General features: G+C 54.9%; 1 long non-coding RNA gene across 1 annotated transcript; it reads left to right on the plus strand.

The window, feature by feature from the left end:
• The first annotated feature begins 686 nt into the window (after positions 1 to 686).
• On the plus strand, positions 687 to 5237 carry LOC101721336 (uncharacterized). The gene is made up of 2 exons (XR_205297.3): positions 687 to 883; positions 5019 to 5237. It is a non-coding gene; the product is annotated as an uncharacterized LOC101721336 (long non-coding RNA).
• Positions 5238 to 16422: the final 11185 nt, after the last annotated feature.

Genomic DNA, 16422 nt, shown 5'->3' on the forward strand with positions numbered 1-16422 from the left:
AATCCAACATTCTGATACACGAGTAACAGGCTCTGACAGCCCTCAGGCAATGACCGTGTAGGGACCCCAAGCCAGAGGTGGTGGCAGCTCCTCGTATCAGCTCAATCACTCCCAGGGGACGGCAGCTCAAATCTTGGTTTCCCCACTCTAGAAGAGGAACTTCCCAGGGATACTGCAACAATAAAGATAGCTCTAAAAACCCACAGGCATATTTGCCACCCATTCAATCAACAAACCTGTTTCGAGCACCTACTACATCCCAGATCCTGAAGGTACACTCAGCAGTACAAACCCAGGGTCCCAACCTCAAGGTGCTATTTGGTAGAAAACAAAGAAACGCAGTTAGCACCCGGTGCAAGCGTTATAATGGGTAGGAACGAAGCAGAGATGAAAAGGCTGCAGAGTTCAGGAGGACCCCAGCAGCCGCAAGAAAGAAAAGGTAAAGAATGAAATCTGCAAACCACTACGAGCAAGAGCTGAGCCCTGCTTCCTCTCAGCCAATTAGGCGTCAGCATCGCCGGCCGGCCAACCAATCATGAGCTGGAATTGAAGGCTTAGTCGCAGGCCACGGTTTCCCGGGAGGGCAGCCAAGGCCGGTGCGCCCCGGCCCCACCCCGCCCAGTCTCCGCCCATCTCCGCCCATCTCCGCCCTGTCCCCGCCCCAGGCCACGCCCCGCGTGGCCGGCGCCTGCCTGGAGCCCCGGGGCGGGCGGCCGGCCTGGGGGCCGAGTATTGTCCTGAAGGCCGAAAAAGGCGGAGAGGGGGCTGCGGCCAGCCACGTGGCGCAGGAGGATTTATAACATTTCCTTTCCCCAACCACAACACCGCAAAAATGTGTGAAAGAGAGGACTCCGCCAGGACCGGAGCGTGAGGCACGGACGAGGTAAGCAGTCCCGGGCCAGCTGCGCCCGGGATGGGGTCCCCGGAGAAGGGCGCGCGCGTCACCCCGCTCAGCGGTGGCTGCGTCCCGGGTCGCTCCCTTGGAGGGTTGCGTGCGCGGTGAGCGCCGTAGACGCGGCTGCAGAGCACTGGCATCGCCGGTGACCCGGGGACTCCCGAGATAGTGTAGACGCGGTCCCCTAAGCTGGGACGTCTTCAGCGATCTGACGGTTGTCCGGGCGGTGTGGACGAGCCTAAGTGGTGCGGCTGAGGCATCTCCGAAATCTGTGGTAACGACTGATCCCCGAGGCTGGGGTTGGCAGCCCCGGTAACTCGCGGCTGGGGAGCCCTTGGAGACCCGATGCTAAGACGGAGGCACCCCCCGGCGATCTGGGGACCAGTGAGGCAGTGGAGACACGCGCTGGTGGTGGAGGCGCCGCCTAGAACCCCAGCGGATGTAGACGCCGCGGGTCCCAGGTGCGGAAAGTTTGCTTAGTGCCTCCCGCCGGCTTGCGGGGAGGAGGGGGTCGGGCGCGCGCGGCTCCCGCAGGGGGCGAGATGGCGCCACCTTCCCAGGGCAGAGGCGCCCCCCGCCCCTCGCCGGTGGGGGTGGGCTTCCGTGCCCCAGATTCAGCTGCTGGAATTCTTGTGCCTTCTTCCAGCCCCTGGAGCCCGGTTGGGAGAGGGTTGGGGAGGCTGTAAATCTGGTCCAGAGGGGATTCATTTTTTGCGTCTTTTGAACCGGCTCACCAAGTACCTGCTCCGTCCTGCTCGTGCCTGAGGTGTCTCCATCTTCCCCGTGGGCAATCTGAGAGGCAGAGGGACCATTTGGGGTCCCATCTCACTCTGGAAATCAGGGAGCTATCACCTGCCTTCAGGTTCCTTTTTTCCTTCCACCTGTCCCAGTGAGGAGGTTGGAGTTAGGCATGGAGGGGTGCAGAAGGGATGGGGGTGGGGTGTGTGCAGGGAGGCTCTGGAAGGGCCCTGCATCTACTTCCCACTGCTCCCCGGCTTTCAGTGGTCCTGCAGCCCTGGGCCAGGGAATGAATGGAGGCAGGAAAGTAGTAGCAGAATGCTGGGCAGGGGATACCAGTGGCCACCTACTCTGTCCGAAGCCAGGGGTGCTGTGCCTGGGCAGAGGAGCTGAGGCAAGGTATTATGTGGCACTCTCCTGTAGGGGAAGGAAGACCCGCTAGTCCCGCCAGACTTTGCCAAAGGGGAGGGCAAAAGGGAGCCTGTTTATAGGTGGGGAGATACCTGTGTGTCTAGGGTGGATCTCAGGTTCAGTCCCACCTCCCATTACTTTCTGTGCTCTGCCCTATTCCCATGCCCACACCCTCCTATCTGTGAGCCCTGCTGCCCCCCGGGACTTTGCATGTCTTGTGTATGCTTTTGATGAAAAAATATCCATCAAGCAACTACACCTACTATGTGCCAGGCATGGACAACTCAGCAGGGAATAAGACAGACCTTGTATCTTTTTCACAGGGCCTCCATACCACCGCAGGGACTTAGTGACAAACAGCACATAGTCAGCAAGGGGACAGTGATTTTCGGAGTGGAGTCGGTCAGAGGTCTTTCTGCAGGGGTGATGGTGAATCCGAGACGTTAATGCTCCTCATCCCCAGGGCCAGTGTCACCCCCTCCAGGAAGCCCTCCCTGGCTTAACACCTCCACCCTGATGAACCCCCACAGCCTGGGGTCCGCTCTGCACATGGACAAATCTTGTGCCATTAATTGGTTAATGTTTGTCTCCACCATCAGGTGTGACTGCCGTGAGGGCAGGACCTGGATCTCTTTTGGGTGGGCAAATTAAGGATGGGTAGGATTTCCCCAGAAAAACAGGAGCTGCTCAGCCTGGCCAGATGTCCAGATGGCAGAAACTTTTCTTTCCTCTTCCCTGGCCCAAGGCCTGGGCTCCACACCCCATTTGCTGATGGCAGAAACCAGCAGGTGCAGTGAGGCAGGGAGGGGAGAGCTTGGCACGCACAGCCCACAGCAGCACCAAGGCTGCCCACTGGGAGAAGAGTGGGTCCCCGGGAAGCCTGGGGACTGGCCTGTCCCTATCCCTCTATCCTAGCTCCTGGAAGCTGCTCACTTCTAGAGCTAGTCCAAGAGGTGATGGCCAGCAGGTACAAGGCCACAGTGACTCCCTTGCCTCCCCCAGTCCTAGGCAGGCAGGACCCTGGCTGGCACCTGCTTGGCCCAAGGTCAGCGTCTGGCCCCTAAACAGCTGCTCAGGTGAGCCACAGCTCATTGAAACTCCTGGCTCCAAAGATGAATCCAGCTCAGAGGTACTAACTTCTTTTTATTTTTTGTGGCTTCCATACACAGTGAATTTTTCCCTCCCCTGGCTCTGTCAGACCTGTGCGCCTGGCACCGCTCCTGTGGCAGATTATGCTCTCTCCGATGCCTGACAAAGCTTTTATCACGTCCCCCTCCGCCCCGCCCCAATTCAGGGGATTGAGCTGCCACCACACACAGCTAGAGAGACCAGCTCCATGCTTTATTCAGGCTCTGGCAGGGACAGAATAAAAGCAGCCTCCCCACCCACCCACCCGGCCAGCCAGCCCTCCTGCCTGGAATGGCTTTAAAAAAAATTAATTTGCAATGATTTACTCCCTTCTGTTCTGTGGGGATCACCAGCATTTTAAATGTGTATTTAAATCAGATTCACTGCTCCCAGTTCAACCTCAACTGCCTCCCCCCGTCCTAGCAGAAAGTGTTGGATTCAGAGTCAGGTGACTCAGAAGTTCAGGCTAAGTTCTGCTAATGACAAGCTGTTCAACCTTGGGCAAATGACTTAACCTCTCTGCTCCACCATTGGCTCCTCTGGACCCCGAGGTTAATGGTAATCCCTCCCTCACAAGGGTGTTGTGAGGATTAAATTAGAGAACCTTCAGGGAAGAGCTGGGCAAAGCAAGACCTGTGTTTTCTCTTTGCCGATACGGCTGTCTCACTAATTAGCCTGGTGACCTTGGGCAGGCCACTCAGCCACCCTGGCCTCAATTTCCTCATCTGTCAAACATAGGGGTTGTTGTAGGAAGTGAGGGCATAGAGCCCAGGGCCCCTACTCATCTCCTCCTGTCCTCTGCCAGACGCTGTCCCTTCCGTGGTCACCTCTGAACGCTTGGTTTTAATTGGACTTGTGCCCCTCCTCAGGCTCTCTGTGCAGTCACAGGGTTGTGGCCCTGAGGGGCTTGCAGTTCCTGGCTCATTTTCAGGGGCAATTAGCTGTGATGTCACAGGTCTAGGTGGCGGCCTCCGTGGGGCGCATGGCCAGGCCACCAGGAGGCCAGGACCCTGCCTGTCTGTGGCGTGGGGCTCCCCAGTCCTGGGAAGTCCCCACTGTGGCAGTGGGAGGCGGGCTCCGCAGCAAGGCCGTACTTTACGACTCCTCGAAGCCGAGTGTGAGCGTCAATTAGTTCTACCCTGTGCCTTTGTTGGCAATGTCGGTGCCTTGGAAGCGAGGGGCTTTGTCAGGAAGAACAAAGCTGTTCCGTGTTCTTCTGATTTGGGGGAGGCGGGCTCCTGGGGGAGTCTTCTCTCTTCTCTGTCAGCCGAAGACCTTGTTCCCAGACTCACTGGTTTTGTTTTGGGTTTTTAAGCCCCATGGCTTGGGAGTCACATATGTTTGTGTGCGTGTTGGCTGAGGATTTTTTTCTCTTCCTTTTTGGCTTGCATAGTGTATTCTGGGGAAGCTAATTTCAAGCACTGAACTTTTGAAATCACTGTTTCAACAGCTTTTAAAAATCTGGACCTAGTTACTCCTGTCATCCGTGTGTAAAGATTTAGAAAAAAATTCCCAACCTGGGGGTGGGCAGCCGAAAGGTTGTGCGGCTTCTGGCAGCACACACTCGCTGCAGACCCGAGGTCAAAGCCAAATGTCGAGCGCCTCCTGGGACGGGAGGGGGGGCATGGTCTGTGCGGTGCCAGACATCTGGATATGGAGAAAACATCTGGGTGGCTGGGCTTTTCAGGTTCTGCCTGACATTTAATATCACAAACACGGAGCCTGCTTCTCTTCCCCGCCTCCCCCCCCCCCAGCCACCAGCTTCTCCTCCCAGACACACCCAGCCCCCCCCCCCCCCCCCCCCCGCCTGATGGGTAAGAAACATTCATTCTTTCCAATTCCCCAGCGTTTTTCCCCTACCGGAAATCTGATGGGCTTATGACATCATGGCTGGCTGCTGAGCGATGAAGTAGATGCCACAAAGAAACCGGACTTATCAGATGAATTCGGAAATCACTTTCCCTCTGGCTGGAGGAGCAGGCGCGAAGTCAGGAGAATTCCAGCTTTGTTAAAAAAAAAAAAAAAAAGAAAGCAAAACTAAGTCTTGCCCTTAAAAACAAGCAAACCATTTGGACATCATCCTATTTTCATAGAAATGCTGGGTTTTATGAAACAAAAGTGGCCAATAAATCGGACCTGAAGCTTCCTGTGGCTGTTCTGTTTCTGTTGACTGTTTTTGTGTCCTTATTCACTAATAAAGGAAGAACTAGGGAAGGTTTCTCTCTCTTCATTATTCAAATGAGATTGCTTTTTTTTTTTAGGTTAATACAATTCACAGGGTACATTGCTGGTTTATGTTTTTCCAGGAATCTGCTTTTATGGAGTGACCTTGGACCTGCTCCGGTCAGTAAACATTGCATTTCCCTCTCCTGGGTGTCTGACCTGATGCCCTTAGGAGGTAGCAGCCTGGTCTGCTCTTTGGTCTCCTGGCCAGGCTTGAGGGCTGGGGGTGACTGCGTGTCACCAGGCAGGGCTGGGGACCTGTGGACCAACAGACTTCTTGGATGAAAAACCTGTTTGAAAGGACAGTGGGAGGGGAACAGAAGTAAAGGGACCAGTGACACAAGTCTCAGAGCAGCCTAGAAGGGGGATCCATTGTCTCCCCCCTCAAAAGGGAGCAAAAAGGAAAAAAACACACCAGGCAGAGGGGGCCTTAGTGTCTACCTCACCCCTGCAGCTCACTCAGGTTTAAGGAAGTTCAAGAGTCTCTATGAGCCAGATCTGGAGGTATACACCTATAATCCCAGAACTCTGGGAGGCGGAAGCAGGAGGATTGCAAGTTCAAGCCCAGCCTGGGCAATTTAGCAACTTGATGAGACTCTGCCTCAAAATAAAAATTTTAAAAGGGCCTGGGGATATAGCTCAGTGTGAAGGTCCTGGATTCGATTCCTAGTACCAGGGGAAAATCTCCATGTTATGCCTGCCAAACCCCAGCACGGGCCTTTGGAATATATGACCTGGTCTAAAGTTCCGCCTGTTCCACCTCCAGTTTCTTTCTCTGCACACAGGCCTGGTGACCCCACTGTGCCACTCAGCTGGGAGCACCCCAGGCCACTGCCCACGTTTGCATCCCAGCTCTGCCTCCTGCTCTCCACATGACAGTCTGTGCCTTGCTTTCCTCATGTGTCAAACCGTAATGGCAGTAGCCCAACCTCCGCCACGAGGAGAGGACTGCTGGCTTTAGAAGGGATGGGGCAAGTGCTTCCCGGCTCAGCTGTTGCACGTATTCCCTGAGCCCACAGGCAGGCTGGGGAGCCCTGGGCCAGGAGGGGTGTGTCACACTGAGCCTGGTGGAGGACAGTCAAGCACATCTCATCCTGCTGCACAGAGCTTTCCTCTCCATGCTGCCCAGAAGAGTCAAGTCTGCCTGTTCCTCCTCCTCTTGCTTGCCCACCCATCAGCAGCACACGCTTTCTTTGGATGCCACTCCAGGGGGCAGGTCACGCGCACTGAGCACCTGCCATCACTCCTTCTGTGCCTTTTATATGGATTAATTTGATTCTCACACCAATCTGCAAATGGAGGGGTTATTATTTTTTTTCTTTTGTACTGGAGATTGAACCCAGGGCCTTTGCACTGAGCTGTGTCCCCGGCCCTTTTCATTTTTTATTTTGAGACAGGGTCTCACTAAATCACCAATCCTCCTGCCTCAGCCTACCAGAGTACTGGAATTACAGGTGTGCACCACCGTGCCTGGCTAGCTGTTCCTGTTTTATAGGAGCAGCAACGGAGACCCCAGTATCTTGCCCGAAGTTCCAGATCCCCAGTTGGAACCAGAGTGGGCTCTGTGTCTTTCTCTTCCTGTTTCCCATCTCAACCTGAAGCAGGAGCAACTGCCTGCCCATCACGCCCATTGCTGTCGGCCAAGAGGTCTTCCCACGCTCTCCTGCTGTGATACACCTGGGCAACACTAGCAGTGCTGCACATGTCTCTCGGGTGTGGCTCTTCATGGTTGGCCCTAGGCCCCTTGTCCACTTCTTCTGGCAGCCAGGAGCTAGGCTGTGGCCACTTTTGTGTCTCCCAGGCCAGCAGGCATTTCCTGAGGACCTACAATGTGGCAGGGCATGGGGACTTGTGAGTCAGCTGCCAAGCCCACTCTGCATTTTCCTCTCAAACCCCAGGCCCATCCTGCCGGCGTCTGCTACATCTCCACGTGGGTGGACAGCGGGCAGTGCCACCTTTGGGGGTCCTAAACAGCTCCTGAAGGTCAACCCTGAACCTGCCCAACCCCAGCCTCCCCACCCCACCTCTTTCTGCTTGCTTGCTTAGGCCTAAACCTTGGGGTGCTTGACTTTGCTTTCTCTCTCCCACCCTATTTCATCCATTGGCAAATCCCATTGGTTCTACTCTCAGAATGTGTCAGCACTTTGGACTCTGGCCTCTTCACTGGCTGTCTGCACGGTACAGCAGCCTCTCCGCAAGTCTCCCTGCTCGATTCTCAACCCCAGAACCCACTCTTCACAGAGTGATCCCCTGAGAACTCCAGTCACATCCCGCTCTTGTCTGCCCACAGCCCTGAAGTAGCTCCTGACTCCCACAGGGCCAGAGCAGAGTCCTGCCTGTGACCCTAAGTTGTTCCCTCACTGTCCTCTGCTCCTTTCACCCCCATTTGCCCACTGATCCCCTTGCTATTCCTCTAATATACTGTCTGTATTCTGACCTCAGGACCCTTGCACTTGCTGTGTCCTCCCTAATACACTTGTTCCTCTGATATTTACATCTCTCCCTCTTTTGCTTCCTTTACCTGCTCAGACAGACCTTTCCTTACCACCCTCCTCCATCCCTTTCTACTCCATGGCTCTTCATAGAGACTTAACTCTTGACCTTGTGTCACTAGATTGGTCACCTGCGTCAGAGCAAGGCTCTGTCCATCTTCTCACTGCTGTTTTCCAGTCTCTAACACAGGGCAGGTGCTCCACAAATGTGCTGAAGGGAAGGATGGATGGATGGATGTGGGGCAGGTAGCAGGTGTTGGACATCTGGTCTGGGCTGGGTTCTGTGCTGTGTACTGAACACACCCCTTGCCCCACCCACAGAGCCCTCGCTTCGGGGGAGCTGGTTTGGTTTGAGAATAGTCTTGGGAAGGAAGTGACCCAGCCAGGTGGAGGGGGCTTCCTAAAGAAGGGGGCTTTTGTGGGGGAAGCTGAGAAGTGCTGAGGACTTGCATGGGGGCTGAGGGTCTGGTGGCCAAGGGGACGGTGAGCTCTAGGGATGAGGACAGGGCCTCAAGGTCAGTAAGATCCAGGTAGGTGGAGAGACAGGCAGGTGGTCAGGTATGGGCCAGGGCCCCTGGGAGGGGAGGTGCAGGGCATGTGTGTGAGGCCCTAGGTGTCACCTGGAAGGATGTCAGGGTGAAAGCAGAGGCCTAGGCTGGGATCTCAACTCTCCTCCAATCATGTGTTTCTGGACATTCCCTTCCCTTCTCCAGGCCTCAGTTTCCCCTTGGAGAGACTGGACGCTTGACCCCGTGCCTTTCCTGCTGCACTGTCCTGGTCACCAAGAGACTGAGAATGTGCCTGGAGGAGTAGAGGCAGAGAGGAACCTGCCTGGAAGTAGGCGGTGCACAGAGGGAGCAGAATGTGCAAAGATCTGGGCCCCTTCTCTTGGCCCTCTTCTCCCACCAGGCCAGCCTCACTCTGGTGAGACCACAACCTTCTGCACAGGCAGAGTGGGCCACATTGCTGACAAGTGGCCAGTGAAGGGCTTGAACCTAGATCTGCCTGGCCCCAAGCCCTGCTGTCCTTTAGCGCAACTGAGCCACATGCCAGGGGTAGAGAGGAGAGCTGGTGTCAGGTCCGGGAGAGACAGGATCCTACAGATGATGGCTTTGAGTCTGTCAGGCTCACCAGTCCCGGCCCCTGAGGGGGAAACCCTCTGAGCTCTTCTCTTGGCTGGAGCTTCTCTGAAGACTCTGGATGCTTCTGGAACGTTCCTGAATCCTCACAACCACCCCTTACAGCAGGGGCCGTGGTCCCTGTTTTACAGCTGGAGAAACTGAGGCTCAGAGAGGAGCAGGTACCTGTGGGAGGCACACTGGCCACCTGGGATGTCCTGCTGAGGACACCTGCCGTGTTCACTCTCTGGAGTCTGCCTTGGGGACACGGGGGCTCATTTGAATTGAGTGAAATTATACTTACTTGAATAATTTTTTTTCAGTGCTGGGGATCGAACCCAGCACCTTGCACACGCTAGGCAAATGCTCTCTATGGAGCTACACACCAGCCCTTGAATAATTTTTTGAGATTGTATCAAAAAACTGTATTTTCTGAGAGGAAGCCAGGTAGGCTGGTGGGGGAGAAGCAACATGGCTAGAGCAGTGTGAGAGGCAGGGCTCCAGCCTAGAGCTGTAGGGCTCCCAAGTCAGTCCACATTCTCTGTCTGTGCTCTGCGTTCCCTGGGCAGGGAGTGGAGGGAGCCTTGGCTCCAGAGCCCTGGAATATGAAGCAGGGGCACAGATCCAGGCCCAAACCTGACTCTGTTCCATGTCTTTGCACGTTCCCTTCCCCCTGCTCACCCTGCCTTTCCCGCAGACTCCCCTCTACTCTTCTGCCTTCTCTGTGAGTCAGGGCAGTGCAGCAAGAGAGGCACATGCCTGAGAGTCCAGCGGGCCTGCTTTCCAATCCAGTCCCGCTACCGTTGAGCCTGGAGAGGAGAAGAACAAAGGGAACAGCATGCCAACAGGGAACAGCATAGGTGAAGGCAGGAAGGTATGAGGGCCTCTGGGAGCTGCGTTGGCTCGGGGTAGAGGCAGAGTTTGAGCAAAGGGGAAGAGGCCTGGATTGGGTTGTTCTTCCCCCACTCTGGGCTATGACCCAGGCTGTCCTCCCTGCCTGGCCTGTCTTTTCTTTTGTCCCAGCCATTAAGTCCCCACTGTATGATGTTCCTGCCAGTCCTTTCCTGATCCTCAACACTGCTCCTTCCCAAGTTCCCACTACCCAGTATGCTGCCTCGATCTGAGCAGGCGAGACCTGGATAGTATAGGTTTCTGTCCTGTGCCAGTTCTGCCCTTGCCCTCTGGGTGACCCTGGGCATGTCACTTCACCTCTCTGTTTCTTTAGCTTCAGGACAACCATAGCAGCTCCTGACTCAAAGGGCTCTCTTGGGGATTAAATGAGTTGTGCTTCTAAAGCTGCAAAGCAAGCCACCTCAGAGCCAGCCAGCCAGCCAGCTGGGACCCACGCGTTCATGCACATCATTACTACAGCTTGGGAGTCCCTTGAGGACAGGGCCTTGTGTCTGTGTTATGCTTGTGGTGAGGCAGCATGGAGGCCAGTGATTGCTCCTGGAATAATAATGGGCAGCCCGTTCTGCTCAGCCTAAATAGTGATCGTTTAGCGGATGCTGGGTGGTTAGGGTGCAGTGCCAACTTGGCTGGCTTTGGGATCTGCCCTGGGGTTGGGGAAGCACACTTCTAAGTGTGTGTGGGTGGGTCATGGAGTGCGGCCTCGGGGTCTGTGTCCGTTCTTCACCCCTTCCACTGTGGCAGTGTTCCCCTGCTCGGCTTCCTGGCTGCCATAAACTGAGCAGCTGACACTTCTGCCCTGATGTTTCTGCCTTGGAAACGTCTGACCATGGATTGAAACCATAGGCAAATTGGGCTGGGGATTTAGCTCAGTGGTTTCGCTGCCTGCTGCGCAAGTGCAAGGACCTGAGTTCGATCCCCGGTACCAAAAAACAAAACAAAACAAAAACCATAGGCCAATTAAACCTCTTCTCCTTCAAGTTGTGCGTATCAGGTATTACATCTTATAGTGGGAAAGTTGACCAGTACAGATGCCCACAGCCTCTTGTTCAATGCTAACCACCCTGTAATCTGAGCATTATTAGACCCATTTTGCTCAGAGTATGACTGAGGCTTGCAGAGACTCAGCTGCCTGTCTAGTTTTTCCTCTGGATCTGGCTAACTTTGGTGCGCTGGGTGTAGAGTGGGACCTGTCCTGTCATGTCCTTTGCTGAACGGTCCGGACGCCTCCCTCCTGCTACCCCTGCCCATTCCCCCACCACCCCTTGGGGTGCGGGGGAGCCACATGGTGCAGATGTGGGGCCACAGTCAGCTGTCAGTTCCTGAGTCCTGGGCCCTGTAACACATACACACACACACACACACACACACACACACACACTGTGTACGTGGATGCACACAGAGGTACACATGCATTCCTCCTGTTCTCCAGGTCTCCAGAGTCACATCTGTCTTCACAACCATGAACCCGCAGAAGTCCCTCTGAAACGCTGTAGGAGAAGCTGTCGCTGCTCATGGAGTCCTTGGCCTCAGCCCCTGGGCTGTCAGCACCCAGGGGGTGGGGTGGGACTCAGAAACTCAGTAACCTGGCCCAGTGGAGCTGGCAAGGGAGGACCCAATGCTGTCCATCTGGGGTCATCAGGCAGGGCCAACCCACACCCTCTCGGCTTGTTTCCTTTTTGTTTGGTGACCTTACCACCTCTCAATCCACTCCGTCCAAGCTGAATCAGACTCGAGGACACCAGTCAAATAAGAAGGACCAAAGGAAGAGAAGGAGAGACGCAGGTGCTGTGGCTGAGGGTGGCGTTCAGAGGAGTCTGCAGCTGGCCCCCTGGTTGGCTGGAGAGGCTGCCGGGCCCTCCTGGGCCAGTGGATTAATGGGCCCCAGCTTATCTGCCATTGAACTCAGCTCAACTCTGAAGCCACAGGGGCCATGCTTGTCCAGCAGCCAAGTGGCCCTTGGGAGGGGCCAGTTCCTGAGGGGCTTGGGCCAGGAGGGCGCATGGTGGGCTCAGGCAGCAGGGCCAAGAGATCAAGCTGGCCACAGGCAGGGCCCGCCTCGGGTAGGGCCAGCCCAGGCGACCACACCTGACCCCAGAGAGGGTGGTTCCTTCATGCATGCACTCTGCACACATTGATGGGCTGCCTCCTGGGGACACACCAGCGGACAGGACAGACAAAATGCCTGTCTGTGGAGACTGCATTCTAAGGAGGGAGACAAATAGCGCAACAAGGAAATAATATGCCGCCTCGCAGTCAGGAGTGATAAGTGTAAGGGGCAAAGGGGGTGGGGCGGGCTGGGTGTTTTGTTTTTCAGTTATACTTAGGTGTCCAAGGAAGGGAGGTCTCAATGAGGAAGTCAGCCCCCTCCCCTGGCCTCATGCATGCCAGGCAAGCGCCCACCACTGGGCCACACCCCCAGCCTGAGAAAGAACCAGCTGAGCAAAGGGAAGGAGGTAAGGAGGTGCTGTGGAGACCAAGGTGGCTTTAGGGGAAGAGCGGTCCAGGCAGAGGAGAAAGCCAGGGCCAGGGCTGCAGCCGGAGCTGGGAGCACGGAGGAAGCCAGTATGGCTGGAGGGAAAGGAGGGAGCGAGGGGGCAGCAGATGAGCTCCAGAGGAAATGGGGGCCAGATGGTGCAGCCCCTGGATGCTCCCTTTAAAAGGATCCCTCTGGCTGCTGAGTTCCAGTAGGCTGGGGGAGGGGCAAGGGCAGAGCAGAGAGAGGAGGCTGTGGAAGATCATCTACCAGGATTTGCCGATGGATTGGATGTGTGAAAGAGAGCAGGGGTGTCAAGGATGACTCCAGAGGGTTCTGCTCAATTTGCTGGGAAGGCTGGCTGGGCCTAGAAGCTTAGCTGGGCCCCAGGGAGGCGGGAGCCCTGAGGGTAGGCAGGGACGGGGACCAGCAGGGACTGGGGGGCGGCGGCTGTGCCTCCAGAAGTCTGATCTCCATGGCTGAGAGGGGGGCTCCAGCCCGGCAGCCCCTGTGGATTAAAGAGCTGAGTTCTTTAGCTCCTGGGGCCACATGGGTCCCATCTTGGCCCCAGGATAGGCCATCTTCTTTGTGGTCCGGGTGGGGGCTGGGCTGAGATAAGCCCTCAGCATTTGTCCCTCTGGCCTTTGCATTCACCCTTACATCTGCCCACCCTCCTCTTCCTCCTTCCCTCTCACTCAATCTCCTCCCTCCTTCCTTCTTCTCCACTTCTCAGCCTCCTCCTACCCATTCAGCTGCACCTTAGCATCTCGGCTCCAGCTCCCCGAGGCTGTCGCAAGCACTGGGGCCTCAGCCACGAACCAGACAGACTGGATTGGGTCTCTGCTGCCCTGGACTTCATATCTGTGTGTCTGGCCCTGAAGCTGCTTCTCCACAGGGCAGAGTATGGACCAGTGGATGCTCTGAATTATTTCCAATTTGAAGTTAGACACACTGGTAACTGCATGTGATCTGATTGTTAAACATTTCTGCATCATTTGAAATAACATCGCTATCAAGCCAGGTGTGGTGGCCCACACCTGCAATCTCAGCACTCTGAGAGGCTGAGGCAGGAGGCTCAAGTTTGAGGCCAGCCTGGACAGCTCAGTGACTTCCCAAGACCCTGTCTCAAAATAAAAATATAAAAAGGGCTAGGGATGTAGCTCAGTGCAAAAGCCTTGGGTTCAATCTCCAGTACTAACACACACACACACACACACACACACACACACACACCACTATTAGAAAGAGCTCCTGGTCAGGACATGGGTCCTGGTTTGGGGTCCAGAAAGGATGGCAGAGGAACAGGCCCCATACTGCTGTCCCTACGGGAGTGAGGCCCTAAGCAGGCAGCCTTTCCCCAACCCCTGCACAGAAGGGAAAACATCCAACAGGCTTTGGAGAGGCTGGGGCAGGCTGCAAAGCCAGGTGGGCCAGCCATGGAGATGGTGGAAGCCAGGTTGGAGCCTCTGGGTTTTGTTCTGAGGGTATGGGGAGCCACTGAAGACTTCTGAGTTGGAGAATGACCCACCCTGTGCTGTTTTAACTGGTGGCATCATGGAGAACAGAGAGAAAAGTCTAGTTGTTTGAGGCAGGCAGGCCAGTGAGGAGGCACTGGCTTTGTCCAGGTAGAGTGAGGCAGACACGCGTCTATTACAATGCTCCCTGCCTCAGGAAACGTCACCATCCTCACCCGGCCCCCATGCTGGGCTTCTTCTCCCCTACATTGGTTCCATCCCTAAGATATTTGGGGTTTTGGTCCCAAATTCCTCCCCTCTACCTGTGTGGACCCTGCCTTTCGAGGCCCAGGCCAAGGCCGTGGCTCCCTACCCTCCCAACCCCAGCCTGGCACTGCTGGACATGCCCTAAAATGTGGCCAGAGGCATCCTTCAAACCCAGTCTGCGCTTGCTCCCTCGTTTGGCCCGGGCATAGCGAATGTCCACGCTGTGTGTCGTTTGAAGGGAATCAGCATCAGCCAGAGTACACAGGGTCAGGCAAGGCCTCTCTGAGGACCAAGACACTGGGGACACTGGAGCTGAGGTCCAGTGGGTGAGTGGGACGGGGAAAGAGGTTTTAGGAAGTGGGTCCAGCTAGAGAGAAGGCCTGAGGCAGGGGTGGGACAGTGGAGGAAGCAGAGTCCTGTTCCCACACCAGCCGTCCCGCAATGGTGTCCGCTTGTCCTAGGATGGTGGCTTGGGAGGTGCAGGGACTGGGCCTGGGCAGGTGGCAGAGCTGGCTTCTGAGGGGCTGGGAATAGATGTAGATGTAAGGACCCTATTTGTTAACAGCTTTATTGAAATATTAGTTCCATACCATAAAATTCACCCTTCCGAAGCGTTCAACTCAGTGGCTTTTAGTGTATTCACAGAGTTGTGCAACTATCACCACTATCCACTTTCAGAACATTCAGTCATCCAGTGAGACCCTGAACCCATTAGCAGTCACTCCCCAGTCTCTCCTTCCACCAGCCCTGGACACCACTAATCTACTTTCTGTCTCTATGGATTTGCCAGTTTTGGAAATTTCCTATAAATGGAATCAGACAACATGTGACCTTTTGTGTCTGCCTTCTTTCCACTTAGCATAATGTTTTTAAGATTCATCCACATAGCAGCATGAATAAGTATTTCATACCTTTTCATGGCTAAATAATAGTCCACTGCATGGATTTATCCCATTTTGTCCATCCATTCATCTATAAATGTACGTTTAGGTTGTTTCTACTTTGGGGCTGTTATGAATGATGCTGGTACAAACATTCACATATGTTTTTGTGTGGACATATATTTTTATTTCTCCTCAGTGTGAATACCTACAAGTGGAATTGCTGGATCGTTATTCCTTCTGATAAATGGACAGACTGTCTTCCACAGTGATGACACTGTTTTACATTCCCTCGAGCAGTGCTCAGATATTCCAGTTCTTCCACCTCCTCACCAGCACTTGTTATTGCCTGTCTTTGATTACAGCCATCCCAGCGGGTGTGAAGCGCTATCTCCTTGTGGTTTTGACTAATGACTAATGATGTTGGGGATCTTTTTATGTGTTTATTGGCCATTTGCATATCTTCTTTGGAGAAACATCTATTTAAGTCTTTGCCCATTTTAAAATTGGATTATTGATCATTTTATTGTTGAGTTGTAGGAGTTTTGTATTTTCTTTCTTTCTTTCTCTCTTTCTCTCTTTCTCTCTTTCTCTCTCTCTCTCTCTCTCTCTTTCTTCAGGTTCTTACACTATGTAATGTAGACCTGCCTTGAACTCACTCTGTAACGCAGGCTGGCCTCAAACTCACAATGATCCTCCCTCCTCAGCCTCCTAAGTGCTGGGACTACAGGCAAGCACCACTACACCTGGCAAGTTTTGTATATTTCTGAATACAAGGAGCTGGAATGCCAGGTCAAGGACTCAGGCCCTGGAGCTGCCTGGGCTCCCTACTCCCAGTCCTGGGGGCTGTGGACTCAGAGGCCTTACCTGGGAGGATGGACATCTGCCCCATGACTCCTCCCACTGCTGGTCTCTGCATCCCTCTGAGTCTCCCAGAGGCACATACCACGAGGCCAATGTTTCCCAGGGGCTTGTGAAAGGAAAACACTGGCTCCTTTCAGCAGTGGCCGCAGAGAAGCTGCCACCTGCTCCACGCCTGCCATGGCACGGCCACAGCTGCCCCCGGGACAGACCAGCCACCCCTGTGGCACAGAAGTCAAGGCTGAGGCTTCCTGGGCAGCCACAGCAGGAGGAGCGCCATGGCCTGTGCTGGGGCCGGAGCCCTGCCAGGGCAGCCGCAGCCTCCTCAGGCCAGGCCCTCCCTCTCCCTGCTTATTTAAACTTTCCTGAACTTTCCATAGTTTGTAAGTTGAGCTTCTAGAACTTTGAAAACCAAGGGAAATGTAAAAAAAACAAAAGCCAACCACAGCTGCCGGCTGATTGGGCTCAGGCATTTGGGAGATTCTTTCTCTGCCGCTGCCCAGACCTGGGAGCTGGGCTGAAGATACAGAGGAAGCGTGCTTGCTGGGTCTGTCACATGGCTGTCACTT

Source organism: Heterocephalus glaber, unplaced genomic scaffold (assembly GCF_053883595.1).
Source record: "Heterocephalus glaber isolate CG9 unplaced genomic scaffold, H.glaber_assembly_v1.0 deba00001444, whole genome shotgun sequence".
Classification (NCBI taxonomy): Eukaryota; Metazoa; Chordata; class Mammalia; order Rodentia; family Bathyergidae; genus Heterocephalus; species Heterocephalus glaber.